The 25,107-nt window shown below is 40.2% G+C and overlaps 1 protein-coding gene across 1 annotated transcript in view; it reads right to left on the reverse strand.

Annotated features, from left to right (window-relative positions):
* Positions 1–25,107, reverse strand: part of PLXNA4 (plexin A4) — a 2,762,645-nt gene that overhangs the window by 1,824,301 nt on the left and 913,237 nt on the right. The window lies entirely within an intron of this gene.

Consider the following 25,107-nt stretch of genomic DNA (forward strand, 5'->3'; position numbering starts at 1 on the left):
TTTTGTACTTGTACTGTGTGGTATCATTCTGGGCGATGGCAGGATGCTACTCAGGGATAGTGTCATACCTGCCTAGGCCACATGGTCAGAGAGCTCCTCCATGTCTCTTTTCATGTAGTCCAAGGAGGTATGTCTCAGGTCATTCACTTCAACATGGACAATAACAGAGTCATACTTGTACCTGTTGTGGAGTGACCCGAGTGTGTGCGTTATATGGTGGATCCTGGCACCCGACAGGCAGCTGACAGTAACTTTCTCCTTGTTTAGCCTGGGGAGAGGAACATCAGTGTGCCTGACTATAGAGTAACTAATGACTAGTGTGTTGGGTATGTTGTTTTGTCTTATGGGCTGAGGTTGTGTGGCATACTGATTTTGTGGGCTATGTGTCATTCGGGTAGTGTTGGGGGGCTGGTGGTTGCTTACATTTCAGCTTTGGAGGTCTCTGTTGTTTGGGCAGATTTTTATTGACAGCCTCCATGAATGTAGGTGTATATTTTGTGTTACTATATGTGGGTTTCAGTGCTGCAGGTTTTGATGGACTATGTGCTGAGTGTGGTGTGGTGTTAACCTTCTCCTCGACTGTCTAGTCCAGTCTTGGCTGGAGAGAGCTTGGCTTCCACTTTGGCTATATAAGTGCATCTCTCACAGGTTGCAGTTTTGTGTGGTAGGAGGAGAGGGTTGTCAGTGTACATGAGGCAATTACTACATTGCCCCAAGATGCCCAGATACATCAGGTGGACAGGGGAAAACACCGGGAGCTGACCCTTGGACATGCCTGGTTTTTGCTTATTTATTTAAGTACTGGGAGCTGATTTCCTCTTGATTAGTGAGGAAAGTTGAGTGCTGCAGTAATTTATATATTATTTAGTGCTTGCAGCAAGACTTGGAAGTGCTGATCACAAGGAACAGTTTCAGTGCTAAAACTAGAAGACTGGCTACTTCAAGGGAACAGAACAGTTTTGAGTGCTAAAACTAGGAGACTGGCTAGTTCTAAGGTAAAATCTGAAGAGCAGACTTTCTGTCACCAGGAATAGATTAACCACAGTTAAATGCCACTGTGCAATGCGCAAAACCGTGCAAACACAGATTTTTAAACAGAAAGATAAAAGGAACAGAACTAGCCCAAAACGGCCAATAAAACTACAGATTCTGAGCTAAAACCACTCCTCCAGGCAACAGATAGGATGTTTCAAAGATCACCTCTTTCACTGATGAGCAGAGAAGCTTCCCTCTATCTTAGAAAGGTCTGTGCTTATATTATTGTTATATTATCTGTTTTTTCTGTTTTTCTGTGCTTAATTTGTTGATTGCACTTCTTAGCTAAAGTTTTGCTTAAAAGTTAACAAACAGGCTAATACACTCAAGTGTACTAGCCTTTGATAGCATTTAGTCGAATAACAAAGCATTTACTGTATTTTCTGTCTGTGTGTGCAAAAAAAACTAAAAAAACCAAAAAAATACTTCTGCTTTCCTAACTTTCCTAGCTAGTTGTTCCAGTGATCAGATTTGCTGATCCCTGGGCTTTGTATTTGGTTCCTGTGTTCCTCCATTTTCTTGTGTGGCCAGAGGGAAGTTTCTTTACTCACCAGTGAGAGTGGGGAGTACTGAGCTGCCTGTTTGTCCTCAGAGGAGTGGTTAGAGACAGCAACTGGTAATTCATTGGCCATTTTGGGTCTTTTTTACAGCCCCCTGCTATAAAGCACGCTTTAGAGTGGAGTTGCTACAGGAGCAGCGGCGGTTAATCAAGGTTAAACTATTCGGGCTACCTAAAGTCCACTCTTCAAATTTTCCCTTAAAACAGCCTTTCCTGAACTGTACTACTGATCTAACCAGCGTATCCTATAACTAAAAAGTTCATCTCTACTTGATTCCTAAGTAGAATATTCTCTATCTGTAAAGCCTAGCACTTGCTCCTAAAGTACTTTTTTACTTGATATAGCACTTTTATTATACATAGTACCCCACCAGTCAAAAACCCCATTCGATCACCCACATCCCCCGGAGTCTTTTAAAGTCCTTGTCTCTCCCTTCTAGCATGTCGAGGGATCAGTTACTAGTGTCCTCTCCTGCTCAGCTGGTGAATCTGGGAATATTGAGGCAATGTTACAATTGTCTCATGTACACGGACAACCCTCTCCTTCTCCCACAAAACACAAATACATGCGAGAGATGCAACTATATAGCCAAACTGGAGGCTGAGCTCTCTCAACATAGGACTGGTAAGACCAGACAGGAGGAGAAGGTAACCACACACACCACAAACCCAGTCTCACATAGTACTATCACAATTTCAAATCATACACATAAATACACAAAGACATATTCGGAGGCTCTGATCAAAAATCTACCAAAACAGCAGAGGCCACCAAAGCAGACACCCAAACAACTGCCACCTCAGGACGCAACACATGCAACATATAGACCACATAGTCAGTGTGCCAAACAGTCACAGCCCTTAAGGCCAAACACAATGCCAGACACACTCGTCATTGGTGACTCCATAGTCAGGCACACTGACGTCCCGCTCACCAGATTGAACAAGGAAAAGGTCACAGTAAGCTGCCTGTCGGGCGCTAGAATCTGCCACATAACGCAAGCACTCAGGTCTCTCAACAGCAGGTACAAGTACGACTCTGTCATTGTCCACACTGGTGTGAACGACCTGAGACGTACCTCCTTGGACTACATGAAAAGAGACATAGAGGAGCTCTCTGATTATGTAGCCCAGGCAGGTATGACCCTGACCTTGAGCAGTATCCTACCTTCACCAAGAATGATGCCACAATACAGAGACAAGATGATCAGCTTTAATAATTGGCTTAAACTCTGGTGTCATTCAAAGGGGATCCAATATCTGTCTGCCTGGGATGACATGCTGGACAAGCCACGCTGCTTCGCAGGGGACAGCTTGCACCTGTCACCCCTGGGCTTCCGGATATTGGCAAAGGCTCTTACCACCCCCATAGTGCCTTTTTTAGGCAAGGCTCAAATTCTAAACCTACCACCCTAGAACACAAAAAAGGAAAAAAACTAAGGGTAATGCTGCTCAATGCCAGAAGTCTCAACCTCAAGATGCATGCACTCGAGGCCCTTCTCAGTTATTCAAGAGAAATCTTGACCAATGGATGGGAGATCGCAGATATACCCCAGGGATTATATCAGTGTCACTGATTGACAGAGGCACAGCAAAATAATGGGCATAGTATCCTCCAAACTAAAGGGGTGGCGAAAGCCACAAAACTCTGGCTTGGCTTATAAATGCCCTTGGGCAGATAGCCTAGTATGAACCTATGAACCTATGAGAACTTACAAACAGCCCAGAATTTAGCAAAGTGTGAAAACTGGACTCAACTAGCTCTAGAAAAGTGGGAAACAAGTAAAGAGATAGGATTTTTTGGGGCTTTTGTTTTGTTTTTTTTTTCAAAAGTTAATGCAGATACAATAATAAAAACACTTTTAAAGCAGAAAAAAGGCTATTGCACTTGAGTGTGTAGCCCTTTACACTTAAACAGATGGAAACACACTTAAAAGCAATCAAAGTGCAACAGTACAAGAATTCAGAAAAACAGTTAAAATAAGTAGCAAAGTTAATATAAATGGTCGGAATAATGTGGCTAGCAGAAATAAGTAATAAAAAGCAAAACAGAGGTACTTAAATCCACTCAAAGTTTCCCTTTTCTCTCTCTGCTGCTGTAGAACCCTGCAGGACACCCAGGCAGACTCTTGCTGAGGTAATACAAGCTCAAAAAGCATGCAAACATGGGTTTTAAACAGAATTTCAAAAGTAAATAATACTGATAGGTCGGATCAATTTTTACCAAAAATGGGGAGTGAAAAAAGATACTCATCCTGTCTATCAGGATTTTAAAATAGTTATTAGAGAAGAGAGATGTCTGCAAGAACATGATTACAGGTTGAATAAAAGATAGATTTCTAATAGTCATAAGTGAGGTAAATAAAATAATAAAGAAATGTAAATAAATACAAGTAATGAAAGAGCAACAGCACATAGTTTTTCAATAATATCATAAGAGGAATAAGAGGCAAAGTTACTGAAGGTATAAATATGGAGTCAGCTAAAGAACAAATTGGGGTTCTAAATAACTGCTTTATGTCAGTGCTTATAGGCAAAAAGAGAAATGATGATGTAACACAATAAGAAGGTTGAAAAGCAAGTTACGTGGTTAACAGTACATATAATTCAGCAGCAAAATGAGTTGCCACTTAAGATGATAAAATAATCATCTCTATTGATCGGATAGTCTGGCAATATCATTTAGTCTATATCTAAAATAAATTGTTTGAGATAGATTGTAGGCTATTTCATTAACAATTCCAGTCAAGTTATTTTTTGCCCTGGATAAATAGGGGGTACCTTCCAAACATCCCATAGGAGGGGCTTCACCACCTACATACCCTTATATATAATAGAGTCTAAAATTGTACTAATATAGTAAGTGAAATATAATCCTTTTTCTAAAAAACAAAAAAAAAGTCAAACTACTGTGATTGTTGATGCAACACAGACATTGCGTCCCTATCTGAAGCCGTGGTGCCTCTCACCCATGAGTATGTCATCTCAAGGACCCTTTTCCAGCATTCTCTTGAGCAGAAACAACATGATATGCACATAATTGAATTGCAAAGCACAAGATAATGAAGGTTCTACTTGGGCTTGTCATGTTCTGACTGCCTGCATACTAATTACTCACTGCCAAACACTTGTTTCAGCATTTCATTCCAAGCTGAAATAAACTCACATTCTCAATCTCTAAATCTACATACTGCCAGATGACGTAACATCTTAATATGGTACATAAAGATCAGGCTGTATGGGCCCCATATCAGAGATCAGGGAAGTTTACTTCCTGCAAAACATCTGTTTTATACCAGTTTTAAGCCTTTTTTTGGGAGGGGTAACAAGCATTTTTTAGTGGGCAGATACCAGTGAGTTTGTTACACCTCAGCAGGTGGTGCTTGAGATCAAACTGTAGTTCTAGTATTGGACAGAAATGTGAATAAGGCTCACAATGTCACTCACTCACACACATAAACACACACACACGCACACACACACACACACACACACACACACACACACACACACACACACACACACACACACACACACACACACACACACACACACACACACACACACACGTGTTGGCATTCTCAGAATGTCTAACATGTGGTGAGCAGCCCGTACATACAGCTCCAAGATATCACAATGTTGGCACCTTATGACACTAGCAACACCTGTAGATAGAAATGATGAGGCTAGTTGCAGGTATGTATAGAAGCAAGCTGGTACAGCTATTACTGTGCAAAACTCCCATCTGTGATTTATGATCGGACTGAAGAATACGGCTACATGTAGACATCTGCAGGTGTGTGTGTCCTGTCACCTGTTAGGTTCCTGCTTTGCAGGCACTGTAGGCCCAAACATTGCCAGGTTTGCACTGTACAATAATGCCGACTGCTGTCCTTTTACACAGTGTTGGTTTTCCTACATGAGGCTTTTTCACAATCCAAATAAGCAGCAACAGGACATTCTTCCACATATTTTGTCAGCATTACACAAGCAGTAAGACCCAACAGGGGGAGTCTGTTAATGTGCAATTAACACCCACCCAGGGGTGTTATGAGGCCAAATGCAACAGGCGTAGGACCTCTACACCCCTGGAAGGGTGTTAATTACATATTAACACACACCCTGGAAGGCAATACTGCACTTAGAGAATGGGTTCTCTGTAAAATTGTTGTGTTTTACTTACTTATTTATTTTTGAAGTTCTATATTTATATATATATGTGTGTATATATATATATATATATATATATATATATATATAAATATATATACATATATATATATATATATATATATATATATATATATATATATTTGATATAAAATAGTTCCTGTGCCTAATGTTTCAAACTTGCTGTAGTTTATGTTAATAGTGTTGGAGGAAGTATTTCACATCCAAAATATAAAAATATCCAGGCATTTACTTTATTTTTTTGGCCTCTTATTCCTAAAACATTTGCTTTGTTACCAGTCATGAGAGATTGAAGTTACTAAATAATGGCATACATTTGATTTTCAGACTATTATAGGTTCATAGGTTCATACTAGGCTATCTGCCCAAGGGCATTTATAAGCCTAGCCCATAGTTATGTGGCTTTCGCCACCCCTTTAGTTTGAATAAAAACTATGCCTATCATTTTTCTGTGCCTCTGTCAAGCAGTGACATTTTCTTCAGAAAATTCATACTAACACAAATCCTTTTAATTAAGCGTGTTTGTAATTTTATAAGAGCAGTAATTAAAGTCTGTTCCTATTTTTTGAGCCTTTGATCTCTCTTTATTTTAGGCTTTATCTAGATTTCTTCAGCTGAAAGGTCCAGAGGTATGCAAACGTCTTTACTGTCACACTCACTTAGTCTCTCATGCACATCTGTGTTTCAGAAAATGTATGCTAACACAAATCCTAATAATCAAGTAAAATATGTTCCTATTTTGAGCCTTTGTCCACCGTTTATTTTAGGTTTATCCAGATAGTATGAGCCAGGAGTCAACAGAGCATACCTTTCAACTGTCCAGATTTTTGGCTCATAGGTTTGGTCCCATCCTTATAAAATGTGTACTTTTCTGGTAAATCACTGGGGATTGAAATCATTAAATAATGACAGACATTTGAGTTTCCGACTTCATATCCTTCAGATAATATATGCTATTGGAAATCCTGTTGTTCTAGCAAATTTCTAAGTTTATAAGAGCAATATTTAAAATCTGTCTTTATTTTTGGTCATTTTCCTTGTTATTTGTGGCTCTGTCCAGATTTCATGTGCTGAAAGGTCGAGAGGTACGAGGTACGCCAACTTCTTAACTGATGCTGTTGCTGCCAGGGATCGCTCTCGCTCCTCACTCTATCACACATACACCCAGTCACTTCTGCTTTCATACATGCATTCACTCACACAGTTTCATTTAGTTTACACTCGCTAAGCAGCAAAGGTGTTACTTAGCGACTGCAAAATAACGTCTCAATCGATCTCTCAGTCTCATACATGCATACACTCCCACACACAGACATAAACAAATAGACACATTTTTTGTTTGTTTTAATTTTTTTCTTTATTTTTTTGCATTTGTTAAACAGCAAAAGCTCTGTTTAACGTGTGTAAAATAATGGCGGCCTTTACGTTTTTTCGGTCAACATTCTAGAGCTTAACCTTGTAATATTGATCCAATAATCATATATCCTTGGATTTTGAAATGGAGAAGTGACCTAACAGAATATCTTGCATAGGCATTGTAAAGACTTGCGAATTCTGCCTTACCCCAAATATTCAGAGCTGGCAATTAGCTGTTTTACTGATGTTTCCACATCACTCATCAGATGAGAGTACACAAACTGGCCTGATATTGCACTCAAAGGACTTTTGTTCTTCTCCTCCAAAAACAAATGTAATTCCCCAGGCCACTGAAATATATGCTGTGTACCATATGACAGCTCTCTAACCCCAAAAATATACTACTCAGATAAAATTCAGACATTTACTCATAAGTAACAGACTTCCAGCATTTGGTGTTGGAGCAAGGGAAATCCATCCATTACAACATTTGTCAAAAACTGGATTTAAAGCAATAACTTATGTCAGCTGTATGCCTCTCTCCATCTAAGAGCTTGCCATGATTCAGTGCATTTTCTCTCTTTCTCATCTCTGTGAAGTTTCTGAAAATAATTAGATGCACATTTCTAGAAGACACTGAACAGCATATTTCTATCAGCATGAGCCTGATATCAGCCTAACTTGTATACTCACAGATGTCTGTTCAGCATATATTAAACAAAAGTAGTGATTACATGGTCTTAGAATCTAAGTCCAGCAGTGTGATTACTAAGCTGTCAAACTTAAAAACCTCTCTGGCGGTTGGTGTAGAGGTTAAGGTTGAGAGCTGTAGTTCCTGCAGTACGGGGTTTGAATCCCTTAGCTGAATTTGCCTACTGTGTGACCTTGAGTAACTTACTTTAACCAGACACTGCTCTCAGATCACCCCTGAAAAGGGTCTGTATGTCCAGTAGGCCTAACTGGTTAAAACATGACATTATTACTATTATTATTATTGCAACTATTATTATGAATGGAACCCTGTAGCCACCACACAACCATAAGCAACTCTAAGTAGCCTGATTCATCTCACTGCTTTATTTCCATGCCTGGTCTCCATACCGCTCAACCTCTTAGAGCAATTAATCTGGACAAAGTCTGACATAACTGGGGGACAAAGGCCCAAAAATAAGGACACATTTTAAATATTGCTCTTATAAACTTAGAAAGTTGCTAAATAATAGGATTTGTTTTAGCATACATTTTGCTGAAGAATATGAAATCTGTAACTCAAATATATGTCTTTATTTAGTGACTTCAGTCCTCAGATCATCCCAGTGATTTGACAGAAAAACACAGATTTTATGAGAAACAGACCAAAAATATGAGCCAAAAATCTGGACAGTTGAGAGGCATGCTGGCCTCTGTTTGGTAGACATTTTTAACTGACTGCATTTAGTCAACTATACAGATAGTCAACAATTGTGCAAGATCAACAATCCCCAGGTAGGGGAATATTCCCTTTCCGTGGGGACTGTGCAATCTCAGAGTTAGCTCCTCTGCAAAATATGTTTTAAAGTTGCATACAACAAGGTTCTTCCTCGGCATATGCATACTAGGAAGTCAATGTTTAAGTTTTTAATGCAGAGTGGTTTACCTTCAGGATGTCAACATTCTTGTATTCTTGTTAGTCAACCAACTGAAGGTAAATGATATAGATATCTATATCTATCTATCTATATATATATATATATATATATATATATATATATATATATATGGATATACACACACACACACACACACACACACACACACACATATAAGTATGAGGTCTACTTTACATGATCAAAATGCTAGTAGACCAACCTTTAAAATGCTGAGACAACAATAGCAAAAACTCATAGCACTTGCAATGTAAATGTCCGATTTACACAAAACCAGATTAATAAAATTCTGACATTACCTCTCATTTAATGCAATTATGAAAGTAAGAACTCATACCATATCAACAGTATGCTGTCACTTTAAAACACTGTACTATGTAGCTAACTCTCACCTACACCATATCTACCAACCAATACCCGCATAATCATAGCAAATCCCACTGAATATTCATGAAGGTATCTACAAGCACCCACATGAATATTTATTGGAGATTTCTCAATTCCACTATTACAAACATTTATTTTTTACTTTTACATTTTTTCAAGGGGGGCTGTGTCCCCCAAACCCCCTGCAAATTAAATATACTAAATCCGAGATCACACTACTGTGCTGAAATGAGCAGATTTCCTTTTCCACTCATTCAGGAAAGTCGGCATTTCAAAAGTTCAGTCTTGTAAACGTTGGGTATAGTGAATTTTCAGTCATATAATACTTCACTATTGTCGTCTTGGTGTTTTAAAAGTCGGTCTATTAGTATTTTGATCATGCAAAGTAGACCCATATATATGAGAAATAATGTTGGACTAACTTTGGATCATGCAAGTATAAAACAATGTTTCTTCTTCAAACAGGACAGAGGGATCTGAACAGGAGCTTTAAGATTGTTTCTGGTGTACTCAGTGGGATGTTTCTAAGACAGCTGCTATGAATAAGGATGGTATTGTTGATCTGAAGGAATACAGTTCCATAGTTTCCAGCTACATAAGCACATGCACTGACCACACTGTGCCCCATAAAGACATCTGGATATATCCAAATAATGAACCATGGATTAACTCACAGGTTCACTCTGTGCTTCATGCCTGCTCCAAGGCACATGCATCAGGCAATATCAGCAAGTATAAAAAATCTAGATATGACTTAGACAGTGCCATCAGAACAACAAAGGAGGATTACAGTCGTAAGCTGAAAGGCTATTATTTGACTGATACAAGGTGTATGTGTCAAGGTCTTGTAAACATCATAGGCTACAAAGGCAGATGGATGACTACTGACAGCCAGTTTTCACTGGATTATTTCAATGAATTTTATGCCCAGTTTGAAGTCCAAAACACTGACTCAAAGGACAACACCATACAAGAGAGGGTCAGACAGGAGGCACCACCAACTTTCACAATATCACCAGCAAGTGTGGCAAAAATCCTCAGAAGGCAGCCGGTCTAGATAATACTGCTGGATGGACACTCAAAACCTGTGCTTCAGTGCTCGCTGATGTTCTGGATAATATATTCAGTCTCTCCCTTGCATAAGCTACAATTCCCAGTTGCTATAAGGCAACCACTATTACTCCACTGTCGTAAAAGGGCAAAGCCAACTGTCTGAATGACTACTGGCCAGTTGCATTGACTCCCACAATGATGAAATACTTTGAATAGGACTCATAATGATTATCTCAGTCAGTTATACCTGATAAAATGGACCCCCTGCAGTTTGCATGCAGACCAAATAGGTCGGCAGTACAACATTGCATACAGTTCTTACTCATTTGGAGAATAAGGACTGTTATGCTCGACTGCTGTTTATTTATTACAGTCTGGTCTTAAGTATGGTGATGGTAATGGAGGTCACTAAGAAGCTGTCCACACTAGCTGTGCCACAAACTCTTTCCAATTGGGTCTTGGATTTCTTAACAGGCAGACACAGTCAGTCAGGCTGGGGAATAACATCTCTAAAATAATAATAATAAATACAGGAACTCCACAAAGCTGTGTGCTGAGTCCAGTGCCATACACCCTCTTCACTTATGATTGTGTTGCTTCTCAACATGACACCGGTACTGTCAAATCTGCGGATGACACAGCAGTCACTACTATGATCTCTGGGGGTGATGAGTCAGTGTACAGAAGGAAATTGGAGACCTTTGTGAATTGATGTCAGAACAGTACTCTCTCTCTCAACACCAGCAAAGTGAAAGACATAATCATTGATACATGGAGGAATACAGGGCAGCACTTACCATTATATATTGATAAATCTGAGGTGGAAAGAGTAGATCCATTCAAATTCATTGGTATTAACATTTCTAAGGACCTTACCTGGACTCATAACATCACAGAACTGGTAGGGAAAAGCAGGCAGCAACTATATCTTCTGAGAAGGCTGAGGAAGGTTGGTATGCCCAATACCATCCTCAGCAACAACAAACCCCTAACCTGCCTCTCCGAGCTCAACCTCAATAACCCCTCCCTGCAATGGTTTAACAATTAACTAAGTAACTGTTCACAATCAGTCAAGTGGGCCAATGCCCTATCTCTCTCATTCCCCGTCACATGCGGTGTCCCCCAAGGCTCAATCCTAGGCCCCCCCTTCTGTTTAATATATTTACTAACAATCTCCACCAAGCAACTAACAAAGCTGATATTGTTCACTATGCAGATGCACAACCCTAATATGCTCAGTATCCAGCATCCATGTACTACAGAGTAAAGCCAAAGAATCCTTCACTGAGATAGAGAACTGACTAAATAACCACTATCTGATACTAAACCCCCAAAAAAACACAGTTAATGCTATTCCACCCAACTAAACAGTGTGATCCCACCTTCACCATCCTTTCAGCCAATAACACCATCATCACGCCAGTAGCTGAAGCTAAACTACTAGGTGTCACCATTGGCCAGCAGCTTAAATAAAACAAACACATGGCCCAAACCATCTCCAAAGTCCATAAAAAACTAGGATGCCTGTATCGTACCAAACAATTCCTCACCCCCACGACTAGGGCTACCATAGCCAGATGTCATCTCCTATCAACTTTGTTCTATGCCTGCCCAGTTTTAATCAAAATCAATGAATCTGGCCTCAACAAACTCTCCACTTGCTACAATAAAATAGCTAGGTTTGCTGCCAATACTAAATCACGTTCCCACCACTGTCAGTCCCTACTTAAACTGCACTGGCCATAATTCCCAAACCTGCTGAGTTACTACCAGCTCATCATTACACATCAAATCCTATACCAACCTGAGAGAACCCCTGCCGTGGCTGGCATTATAAACTTCCACAATTCCAATAGGGAACTACGTTCTAGCAACAAATCCTTGGTCGAGGTCAGTCCATGCAAGAACAGCTCGGGAGAAGCTCTATTCTCCTATGAGGTTGCCAAAGCATGGAACTCTCTCTCACCTGACCTTAGGGCACAAACTTGTACAACCATATTTAAAAACCTCCTGAAAACCCACCTCTAAGTTAACCTTCTCTGCTATTGCAAACACACCCCCTTAAATACCTCCAGTCTATAGAATAACCAAGCACTAGTGCCCCCATTACCTACATGATGCTGCCAAATAGATGCACCATACTCTTCTAAGTGTTGCAATATATACCTACTTCTGAATACTTCATGCTTATATATTACTTCTAATGCTAGACTTGAAATCTCCTAAATATGTCAGGAGTCCTGCTCATGATTTTTAACTGTAAATATTGTAAATATGGATATTTTTCTTCTCGGTAAGTTGGGCTTCAATTATTGTACTGTCACTGTAATCTCTGTGATGTTCTGACTGTAATGCGTTTGTTTGTTTGTTTCAAGTTTCTCCCTTTTTAGTTCAATTGTTAACACATTATTACTTGTATTACTGTTCTGAATTACTGTCTTATTAAATTCCTGGAGCTTTTCTCCCCAGGACTCCGCTGAAAACGGACACCTGCTGTCTAGTCAGACTTATCCTGATAAAACAAATGATAAATAAAAATAAATAAATAAACTTCTACAGATGTACAATTGAGAGCATTCTCTCCCACTCTATTATACTATGGTTCGTGAATAGTACAATATGAGATCACCAGACTCTGCAGTGAGTAATAAAAACTGCACAAAACATCACTGGAGTAACGCTTCCTGCAATGGAGGACATCTACACCAAAAGAGTTTTTAGGAGGGCTCAAAACATTATCATGGCTGCTACCCACCCACAACACAAACTGTTCATGCTGCTACATTCAAGGAGGCGTTACAAGAGCATAGGGGCCAGAACAACCAGGATGAAAGAGAATTTTTTACCTCGAGTTATTAGACTGATAAATAAAACTCACATACTGTCTCCCTTTACAGTGTTTTAGGTTGGTTCACATTTTGAGGGAACAAGCTTGTTTTGCACAAATGCGCTTTTTTGCAGATTTATATATATTTACTGACACTGGTATTTATATTATTGTCTGTTTGCTGTCTTAGATTATGTCTTCTTGTTAACTGTCATTTTTTTATATGTTGCTGAAGGATTTGCAGAATAAGAATTGCATTGTAATTTGTGATGCTTCCTCTAGTACATACGACAATAAAGTTGAATTGAATTCTTCTTTTGAGATCATACAATACTGCAGAAAGGACATACTCCCCTTTACCCGGTAACCTACAAACCTCGCAGAACTGTAGTCAGCTGTTTTGTTGACCAAATTGTGTTGACAAAACAGCTGTAAACTATATAGACATTTAACATAAACAATGCTTCATGTATTATACATAGATATAGATATAAGCATAGATGCATAGTTATATATATTTTTCTTGGTTCAAACAAAAAAGCAGATCAGAGGTCTTTTTATACTATACAGGCCAGTCTATTCAGCTGTAAACTTTAAGAAAAAAACAAGTGCCCTGCTACACATGTTCTTCATCACCAGCTTGCCATGGTTATAGCATAAATAACAAAAATAAATAAGTACCAAGTTTTACTGCAAGCTATTACCTCAGCTGGGATTAACATGATGGTATATGGGTGCCATCTAGGTCAGGATATGAATTTAAATCTCCAATTAAGAAGTAAAGAGCAGCTTTGGCAGCCATCCAAATGACCCACTGTCACCTAGAGGACATACTTTTCTAGAGCTTCTAGCCACTGTGTGCTTTACTGGGGCAATTAACACACAACAGCCAGCCTCTAAGAGCCATGTTTTTTATGACTTAAAAAGAGAACAAATGTGTGCCTCTGCAACTAACAAAATTCATATACTGCTGTTATATATATTTTCTGTGCATTTGTAAAAACACACACATGTAAATATATGTGTGTGTGTGTGTGTGTGTGTGTGTGTGTGTGTGTGTGTGTGTGTATATATATATATATATATATATATATATATATATATATATATATATATATATACACACACACACACACACACACGTGTATCTATCTATATCTGTCTAGAACACACACACGTGTGTGTGTGTGTGTGTGTGTGTGTGTGTGTGTGTGTGTGTGTGTGTGTCTGTGTGTGTGTGCATCTACATTTATATGCACAGCTGCTGTCACATCTCTTATTATGACTAGCAGTGCAGAAAAGTAAGACATTCTAAGATTTGTTTTGCTTGAAGACTGCAGACCTGATAATAATCCTGTATCCTGTACTCAGCATCAGTAACTCGTAGGCTGTACCATCCAGTGCTTACGACATCAGCAAACTATTATGGTACTGAAGACTTGGTTCACTTTTTATGTATTTCATAGCTGACTTTTGCAAAACTCATAAGTGCTCCTGGATGAAGTCACATTTAAAACAATGTATTATTACAATATGAAGAGTGCCACTTCAAAATAAAGTAAACCTTTTATTTTTTTCAGTGTCTCCCAGTATACACTGAGTTTATTTTGTCTGCAGATATAATATTGCATAGAATGTAAAAACTATGAAAAAAATATTGCAACAACAATGCTGTCAGAGAGCTGTTCAGCAGCTCCAGTACTGAGAGAGGTAACTGGCACTCTTGCTTCAATTGTATCTTTACTCAAAGTTGTTGTTGTGTCTTTCGCTTTTCCCGGTTAGGAGTGGCCACAGCGGAACTCTGGTCTGCTAATGATTGGTAGTTGATTTTTACGTGCCGAGTTACCAGCCCTGATGCACAACCTTCAACGAAGGTACGCTCATTCACACATGTCTCCACGCAGAAGACGCTCTAGCTGAGAATAGAACCGGACAGCGTCTTACTGTGAGGTGACAACACTACCGCAGCACCACCACCAAGTGTAAACCAGAATTTGTACAAGACCAGCCACTGTGTTGTCCCTCAGTATGAGCAGACTGCTACAATCACACTGCTAACAGCTTGAAATACCATAAAACAAGGAAAAGGCATGAGTATCATAAAAAATAAACAAAGAAGCTCATGTAACGGAATGGGTGAAGGCTGAAAAGTAGTTAAGACTATCAGCTCTTAAGCTACGTAGGATGTGTAAGCAGATGACATAATATGCAGGCAATATACAAAGCAGACTGCATAATCCAGCTAGCCCTTTATGTGGACAATATCCTAAGTCCCCATGTAATCAGCACAGGTGGGAGTTTAATATTTTCACATTGTTGGTGAGGATGGGTGACAGATTTGCCCCTTTACTGTCTTGGGTAGGTAAAAATTATCATGTTCATATCATCAGCAGGAGAGATTTATTACCCTAGCAAGCACACTGCACATAACTCTACCAGCTGTTTTTCTGATGCAGGACTGGCATATTACTGTATTCTGGGCACAGTTATATTAGTATTACAACTTTACAGATGCAAACAGGTTTGCATTATTAAATTCCTGATGCAGACAACAGGTTAATATTATCGTGTTGCTGATGTAGACAGGTAAATATTATCATATTGGTGACAAAGACAGTTTAATACTGCTCTTTTCCTGATGTAGGCAGGATAATAGAATTATATTGTTGCCACCTGCTGGTTAGCATAAACACGTTCGTAATGTAGGCAGCATACCATTACCACAGTCATGATACTGAGAAATTAGTAGTTATTTTATTCCTCTTGCAAGCAAGTAGTATTTACTTACTGGTGGTTTTAGTTTCCTTATTTGTTAGCATAAATTCACGCTTACACTAGGAAAAATTCATAGCAAAGTCATATAATGCAAAGATGTCAGTGAAAACATCAGAAAACATTTTAAAATGGTGCATCAATCATATTAATAAGTAATGTAGCTAAAAAATCTTACCAAGCAGCATTACTAGTTACAGGACCAGAGTACATAAAGCTGTGTGCAGCAAACGAATGAGCGATGACAGAAGCTGCCTGTACTGGATCAGATATACAAGGTTAGGCAAGGAATCAGAGCTCCAAATACTGAAAAAGGAAGAGCAACATGACACACTTTGCATGATATATCATCCACTACGTTGGATCCTTCGCTTTACTATATGATTTTACAGCTTAGCCTGAATCATGACTTAGGGGTGAAGATCTACACTATTAGTTTTTAGTGTAGGTAAGTTAACATCGGTACTTTCAGGTAGTATAACTAAATGTTTACTTTAGGAATGTAACCACGTCTGTATAAGTGGGTAGCCAAGATTCAGAGAAATCTGGCTTCCCACACTATTGGGGCGATGCTATTGTGCCCTGCATTGTGACCATGATATTCTGTCATTCATAGGCATGATAAAAAGTTGCACTGAGCTATATCTCATTGTCATGAATATGAATCAAACACTAACACTGTTAGACCTATGTTATTTCTCTATCAACCCAACAACGTGTTTGCACAAAGACACACACACACACACACACACACACACACACACACAATTGCACGGAAACACAAATAGATGGCTTTGCCCTACTTAACTTTACACCATCAAAAGATGGTGTACAATTGTTTCACTTTGCTGCCCCAGTGGTGCAGCAGAGCTGTGGAATTTCCTGGGAAGAGCACATATCTAATTTGCACTGGCCATGCGAGGCTGCTTACATGCTACAGGCCAGTGCCTTCATACAGTAATACTACAGCAGCCTCTGAATCAATCAGGCCTAACACCCCCTGCAATCCTGGTGAAAACAGGGCTGTGCAGTGCTTTCCTCAATCCCATGTTAGTAATTTCTAGAAGAGATATGCTTAGAATTTATCATGCTACAAAAAGCCATGACAGTATGCTCATATGCTTAACACACAGAGGCTGACATTAATAGAACCAATCATATGTTCACATTTCTGATCTAGATATTTCAATAATTTTAGCATGTTGTTAAAAGAAATGACAGCACTGTTTTTTATCTTTTAATGTTTAAAAATGTGTAATATATCTTGTATGTACAATATTGTTCTGTTCTATTAAAATAGTTAGATTAAAACTAATAACATTAAAATAATTGCAGCCATATGGAATTTAGAGCATAACAGGTACTACCACTATAATTACACAAACATTAGCTTTATTTACTTACACTTCACAGAATTAAGCTACTGCTATTAAGATCATATAATTATAGTTATTAGAAGAAAAAAAACATACTATTAAGTCCTGAAAATAAACTGTAGGCATACAAAGCTATGTCAAAGTGAATGATTCTTAAAAGTAGTAATAAATATCAGAACCACATGACTCGATGTTTGAGTTTTACAGTAAGTTATTGGAACTGTTTGTTTCATGAGTGATTTTCTTCAAAGTGAATCTGGCTAACTTTTAAAAAAATGGTCCAACTCAGCCGTGACTAACAACTGAAGATAAGTTTGATTTTAAAAAGTGATTTAATTGTATGAATTACTGTACTTTTGTTTTTTGCCCAGTACAAACTACACATGGCATTCAATGTTCTTATAGATGTAGCGTATAAAATGCATGCACACACAGACACAAACATGCAGAGGCATCCATGTGTGCGTGTGTTTTCAGAGAGAGAAATATGTGGTAATAATGCTGGGGTACTATCATATCCGGCCTTAGGCAGAGTCTAAGCCTAAGGCGCTGCACTAGCAGGGGCGCTTTTCCACTGTTTAATTGTTCATTTTTTTTTTCGGAGTAAAGAAATGGTTTCTTTAAAATATGCTGAATGAATACAGGAAAAACTGAAGAGTAAAAGAAATGTGTGAGAAAAAGGAAGACAAAAGTAATATGGATGGTGTAGGTAGACCAGGATGGGAGCACCTGATGGCATGTGAGGGTGCTCTTACCTAGGGCACCAGTTGACCAAAGGCCTGTCCTGAGTACTATGTACCCTCAAAGTTACCAAGCCACAGAGACTGTGTGTGCGCACATGTAAATGTGCGCGTGAGTGTGAGTGGGTGCGTGTGTGTGTGTGTGTGTGTGTGTGTGTGTGTGTGTGTGTGTGTGTGTGTGCGAACGCGCGTGCATTGAGCTAATGTTGTAGCACTGTTCAACCCAAACATTACACAGCCACAGTGATGCCCCTCACCCAGCCTTCCACTTTGACAAGTCGCACATGTCGCTAACCTGTTCGCTCTTATGGTAATGCATCATTTCACTTGATTATGTCCTGCTGTATTGCTGATTGACACTGGTGTGAGTGAAGGAGTTTTATAGTGTGCTCTGTGCTTTGCTATTCTTGAGGTAACTTTTTTCAGTGTTAGTACTAAATAATGTATTTCTGATGAAGGAAGAGATAACTGAATTTGGTACTATTATTTTGCATAGATCTGTGTGTTCAACAGATCAGTGAAAACTTAAATAAATGAGAGGCCTACAAACCCAGGTGCTGGTCACACAATTTAATCACAGATCAGGATCTTAACAAGGCTCTACAGTCTAATAAAATAAAGAGAAAAAAGTCTTAAAAGGAATATTAACAGTGAAGTGAAACAAGCAGGAAGCTTATGACCCACAGTGAGATAAAAACAAGCAGTACCACACACCAATGATTCATTATGAGATGAAAGCTCCACACCCACTTAATTCAATCTCAATGGTCCACCTTCAGTCAAAAATAAATCTGCTGAACTTATGCAAACATAAACACAGCTAATGCTCTCTTCCCCAGCACCCCCATATGGCAGACGTCACCAGCTAACATCCCTTACATAAATGCACTGACTCCTTGATGAAAAGCTTTAACTGCATGGGTTGTAACTTCTCTGTATACTGAATTGATCAGAAAATTTGGTTGGGTTTGCATCTTCGCAGAACTGGTACTGAAGAGATAATGGTCATCTAGTAAGTTGTCAGTCACATGCAGCAAAATTCACATTATCAGCTAAGACATTTGATGATGCTAAGATCAGAAACAACAGTGAATACACAAGTAATATTTAGTTAATTAAACTGGACATGGCAGAAGTGCAGGAACTATCTAATAGGAGTTACCTTAGATTTGCTACAAATCAAGGTATGATGGAAATAAAACTCTATGGGAAGGCTAGACATTTGGGGAGAGAGTGCTTTCAGCAGCAAACACAGAGACTAACAATACCGTATTTCTTTTTTTGTGACTTGAACATGGAAAATTATCACAGGAAGGAAATAATAGTCGGAGAAATCCTAGGGCAGACAGGGAAGCTCATCCAAAGTAGAAAATGATGAGGTTCTTCAGCAAATGTGAGACCCTGCAGTGCTGCGTCAGGGTATTACAAAAAGGAAACGCTAACTGCAGCATGAAAACAGCAGATCTCAAGCTCAGTTTGATGCTTTACAATACAGACATTCCCTTCTATACTACCAGTGTGTGAACCCTGCCCCTCAAGCATACTAACTTCCTCAGAGTATGGGAAATTCTCCACATAACACATCCTTGTACTTGGTATACATTCCTTCATATTTTTATGAAAATTACAATATTCCAAACATCATGACTATGGCTCCTGAAATTATAGCAGGCACCAAAAAAAAGTTATTCTTTTTCTGGACAGTCAACTGTGAGATACCATGACGAGTGACACATAACTTCACAGATATAAAAAAAAATTTGAGGTTGTTCAGAGGAGGACATTTGAGGTGGGACTGTCTCCTTAGTGACATACCACATGGGAAAATGTTACATCATCTTATCACACATACACACACACACACACACACACACACACACACAGAAAAACGAGGAATGAAGGGGCCATGGAATGGACTTTCAAATGTAAAAAAATGAAAATCAGAGCAGCAGCAATTTGTTCTGAACAAGTTTACTCCCAAAAAGAAACATAATTTGAAAATACATGGAGAACACCACAATGAAATGTACAGACATATTTTTTCATTGAGAAATTTGTGAATACAGAACAGAGACTCCTAAACAAAAAGATAAAAATTTAGATCCAGCAGTAATGGGGGAAAAATGCAGATTCAGCAGTAACGGGGGGAAATGTAATGGGCTGTTCAGAGCTGCATGGATCAATGTTAACTTCAGCAGGCGGAAGCATACATTAAATATAGCGGATTACAATAGTATCTCCCTTTATAAGGAAAAAAGTGCCTAGTAAGTGTTGAAAAAGTGATCTTGTCAGTGATGTTTGCTCAAAAGCACATTATTATTATCCAAATGTCAGTTTGCTTGGTTAGAATTATGTAATTTATTTCCGTTTCTGCTTTGGCCCAGTAATCAAAACATTTATGATGCATTTGTATTCTTTGTAGCACATGCCTGATGAATGCAGATGAGGTTGGTTACTACTACCAAGTTCCTAGTAATGGTGTGCACACATATGGACCCTGCTTGTGCACAAGGTTAGTATTACTACATTGATTTAGCTCAATCCTCTGACAGCCATAATGGTGAAATGCATTCTTGCAACCTCATCCAACAGAAAAGTTTCAGAAAGAACAACAATTTACTGGGGGGACAAAGCTGTCACATCTCCATGCATGGATTTTCCAGGTCTTCACAGCTATGAAGTAAACGTCATCAACTCCACCCTCCCTCATACACGTGCACTTACACATAATCACACACACACACACACACACACACACACACACACACACACACACACACACACACACACACACGCATTTTGGACACTTCAAAAGTGCATTATGCTACACACTGGCCATTAGACAGTAGAACATATTCCTTACTGCATCACTACATTTGTTGTACATAGGTTCATAGGTTCATACTAGGCTATCTGCCCTAGGGCATTTATAAGCCTAGCCAGAATGTGTTTGGCTTTCGCCACCCATTTTAAATTTATTTTGCTATGCCCTTTTTCGAGGTTAGTATACTGTGCCTCTGTCTAACAGTGACACAGAATTGATACCCGGGGTAAACCTACGATCTCCCATCCACTCAACAAGATTCCTCTTGAAGAGAGTCAATGAGGGACTCTGCCTAACCTGGACTAGGATTTTATTCCAGAGTGAAGGGAGCCTCTGGGTTATGAATCTGTCCCTCCAGCATGTCCTATTTATTTCAGTGCTGAGGTTCAAGCCTCTCGAGCGCGTAGCTCGATGGGATTTGGATTTTCTGAGGTGCAGCATGTCCATTAATTCCGGGTTGGACATGGCTTTATACATCAGGCACAGATCGCCTCTGAACAGGCGGTATGCCACTGAGTAGAGCTAGAGTTTCTTTAACCGGGCAGCATATGGCATCTGTTTGAGCCCTTTGATCCTCTTGGTGAGGTACTTTTGGGGTCTTTCCAGTTGCTGCAGGTGTCTGGTAAGGTACATCCCAAAAGGGGCATTGTACTCAATTATGGGCCTGATGAGGGATGAGTAAAGAGGCACGATAACCTCCCCTGATCTAGATGTGAATCCCTTCATGATTAGGTGGGCTATATAAAATGTTTTTCTAACCACTTTGGCCACGTGGTTGTCAAATGAGAGATTGCTATCAACTTGGGTCCCCAGGTCCCTAATTACTTCTTCTGTACTTAATGGATTACCACCTATGTGGTAATTTGTGGGCACTTTGTTTTTGCCAAAGGGGATGACTATACACTTTAGCTTGAGGCCATGGCTCTGGCACCAGTTGTCTGTTTCTATGAGGCCCTTTGGGAGGATGCTTGTGTCGGCTGGAGAGTCGATTATGGTGCCCAGTTTGCAGTCATCAGCGAACTTGGTCAGCCACAGTCCTTCCGTGTTGGCCTGTACCTCCGAGAAATATATACCGAACAAGAGAGGTCCCAGGACTGAGCCTTGTGGGACACCACTTGTAACTGGTTTGGAGACTGACATGGCTCCAGCAATTCTAACCATGTGGGTTCTGTCCTTGAGCCAGTTTGCAATCCATCTAGTGACATAGGGGTTTATAGTTAAGCTGGTGAGCTTATCTATAATGCCCGAGTGGGGTATTGTACCGAAGGCTTTTGCGAGGTTCAGGTAGGCTGCGTGGACCACCTTCCCCTCGTCAATGGCCTTGGTGACTGTTTCAAAGAAATCAACCAGGTTTAAGAGGCAGGATCTGCCCTTAACAAAGCCGAACTGGGTAGCATCCAGTGTCTGTAGGTCCCCAATATCTTTATTTATGAGGTCCATGATGATCCTTTCCATAGCTTTGCAGACCAAGCTATTCAGGCTTATGGGGCGATAGTTTCCAGGATCTGTTGAGGCACCACCTTTATGGAGAGGGACCACTGTTGCTGTACGCCACTCTTTGGGCACATATCCTGTAGTAAGGCTGAGACTGAACAGTAGTTTTATGTTTGGGTTTAGCTCTTCTTGGAGTTCATGTAGGATGCAGCCCGGGACACCGTCTGGTCCCATTGATGCTGTGTTTTTTGCTTTGGGGAGGGCGGCTCTTACCTGAGCATCTAAGATGTCAGGGGGGCAGCACTCTGCTGGGATAGATATTTGCCCTTTTGGTGGGGAGGAGGGGGAGAAGTTTGCGCTGAACCTGTTAGCTAGGATGTTGGCAATGTCTGTGGGTTTGGTGTATTTTTTGTAATTTTGGAATAATTCTGAGCATATCTGGGAATTACCACCCAGGTTCCTAACATAAATAAAGAAAGCCTTGTGATTATCCTTAGTGTCCTGTGCAATTTTTCTCTCGAAGCTGGCCTTAGACAGTTTTATGAGTGCCCGTAGTTTTTTGCTAATACTGATCAGTGATGCCTTCCCTTTTTGGGATTTTGCTCTATCATTTAGTAGCTTCCTCCTTCTATTGTATAGTTTGTTTATGGCTGGGGTCCACCAGACAGGACGTCTGCCTTTGGAGGATTGGGTCTTGGTTTTATTTGGGATCGCATGATCCATGCATTCCTGAAGGTGTTCATAGAATGCGTTTATAAAGGATTCTGCGGTCTGGGCCTTATTTTCCACAGGCCTGGGGGCTTTGAAGGAGTCCACTTCGGTTTTGAGGAGTGTGAAATTTGATTTAGAGAAGTTTTTCACTGTGGTTTTCTGGGCAGGGGGTAGGGTCGGGATGTGAATATCCAGTGAGATTAGTTTATGGTCTGATCTTACCAGTGAGGGATACACTTCTGGTCTGGAGCATAGAGTCCCCATGTTGGTGATGATCAGGTCCAGTATGTTTTCCCCTTTTGTGGGAGTGGTAACAAGTTGTTCCATAGCATTTGAGTTTATAAATTCTAGGAACCTTTGGGCTAGGGTGTTGGAGCTAGAGTAATGCTCCCAGTCTATGTTTGGGTAGTTGAAGTCGCCCAATATAATGGTGTTTGGAGAGACCTTCATATTTCCCAGTGTTCTCAGGAAGGCCGAGTGGGGTTCCTGGGTTTGGGAGGGTGGTCTGTAGCAGGCTATAAACTGGAAGGCAGTTTTACCCACTGTTAGTTGCACATGGATATTCTCTGATGCTTCTGCTTTGCCACCAACCTGGAGGTGTGGGTATCTTTGATGAATATCGATACTCCCCCTCCTTTTGTGGTTCGGTCCAAGTTTTGGGGCCGAAAAGCATGGTATGAGGCATAGCCTGGTAGTGCTGGGGTGCTCTTGGGAGCCCTGAACCAGGTTTCTGTTACTGCACAGATATCAATGTTCTCCATGCTAAGGAGAGTTTCGAGTGCGTGCATCTTGAGGTTTAGACTTCTGGCGTTGAGTAGCATTACTTTTAGTTTCTTATCCCTTGTGATACCTATGGAGGTGGGTTTGTCTTTTGTGCCTTGCCTAAAAAAGGCACTATGGGGGTAGCAAGAGCCTTTGCCAATATCCGAAAGCCCAGGGGTGACAGGTGCAAGCCATCCCTAGCGAAGCATCGTGGCTTGTCAAGCATATCATCCCAAGCTGACAGGCATTGGATCCCCTTTGAATGACACCAGTACTTAAGCCAATTGTTGAAAATGATCATCTTGTCTTCATATTGTGGCATCATTCTTGGTGAGGGTAAGATGCTACTCAAGGTCAGGGTCATACCGGCCTGGGCTACATGCTCAGAGAGCTCCTCTATGTCTCTTTTCATGTAGTCCAGGGAGGTACGTCTCAGGTCATTCACACCAGCATGGACAATGACTGAGTCATATTTGTACTTGCCTTGGAGTGACCTGAGTGTTTGTGTTATGTGGCGGATCCTAGCACCCGACAGGCTGCTCACCGTGACCCTCTCCTTGTTCAGCCTGGTGAGCGGGATGTCAGTGTGCCTGATGATAGTCACCTATTACAAGTGTATCAGGTGTGTTGTTTATTCTTAAGGGCTGTGATTGTTCGGCACACTGGCTTTGTGAGATATGTGTTGCATGTGTTTTGTTTTGGGGTAGCGGTTGCTTGGGTGTCTGCTTTGGAGGTCTCTGCTGCTTAGGCAGATCTTTATTTAGAGCCTCCGAGTATATTTTTGTGTGATTATGTGTTTGATTTGCTGTCATGGTAGGTCTATGTGAGACTGGAATTGTAGTGAGTGTGGTTTCCTTCTCCTCCTGACTGGTTATGCCAGTACTGAGTTGAGAGAACTTAGCCTCCAGTTTGGCTATATGGTTGCATCTCTCACATGTGTTGGAATTTGTTGGGAGGAGGAGAGGGTTGTCTGTGTACATGAGGCAGTTGTAACATTGCCTCAAGATTCCCAGATTCACCAGCTGGACCAGAGAGGAGATTGACAACTGACCTTTGGACATGCTAGAATAATATTGGGAATTCCTTTATAATTGAAAACAAAGGCCAGTGGGGAGTGAGGGTGTAGTGCTTTTAATTTTTAGTGCTGACTTATATAATTGCTTTTGTGAGCAAGTGCCAGGTAACTTAAGTGCAATGTGTTACAGGTAACTTAAATGCAAAAATGACAAACAGTAACTTTCTTTCAAGTGAAACAAGGAAATAAGTACAGTAAGCAATGCAGATATCACTAGTGATCCACAGAAGCGCTTAGAAGCCGTGTATTAGGTGGAATTAGAGTTCCAGGGAAATAACAAGCAAACAAACTACAAGCATATAAACAAAGCTAGATTCAGCAGGCCTGGATCTAGTCTATGCTACAGCAAACAAGGTGTA

Source organism: Protopterus annectens, chromosome 2.part2 (assembly GCF_019279795.1).
Source record: "Protopterus annectens isolate FY-2018-M chromosome 2.part2, PAN1.0, whole genome shotgun sequence".
Classification (NCBI taxonomy): domain Eukaryota; kingdom Metazoa; phylum Chordata; order Ceratodontiformes; family Protopteridae; genus Protopterus; species Protopterus annectens.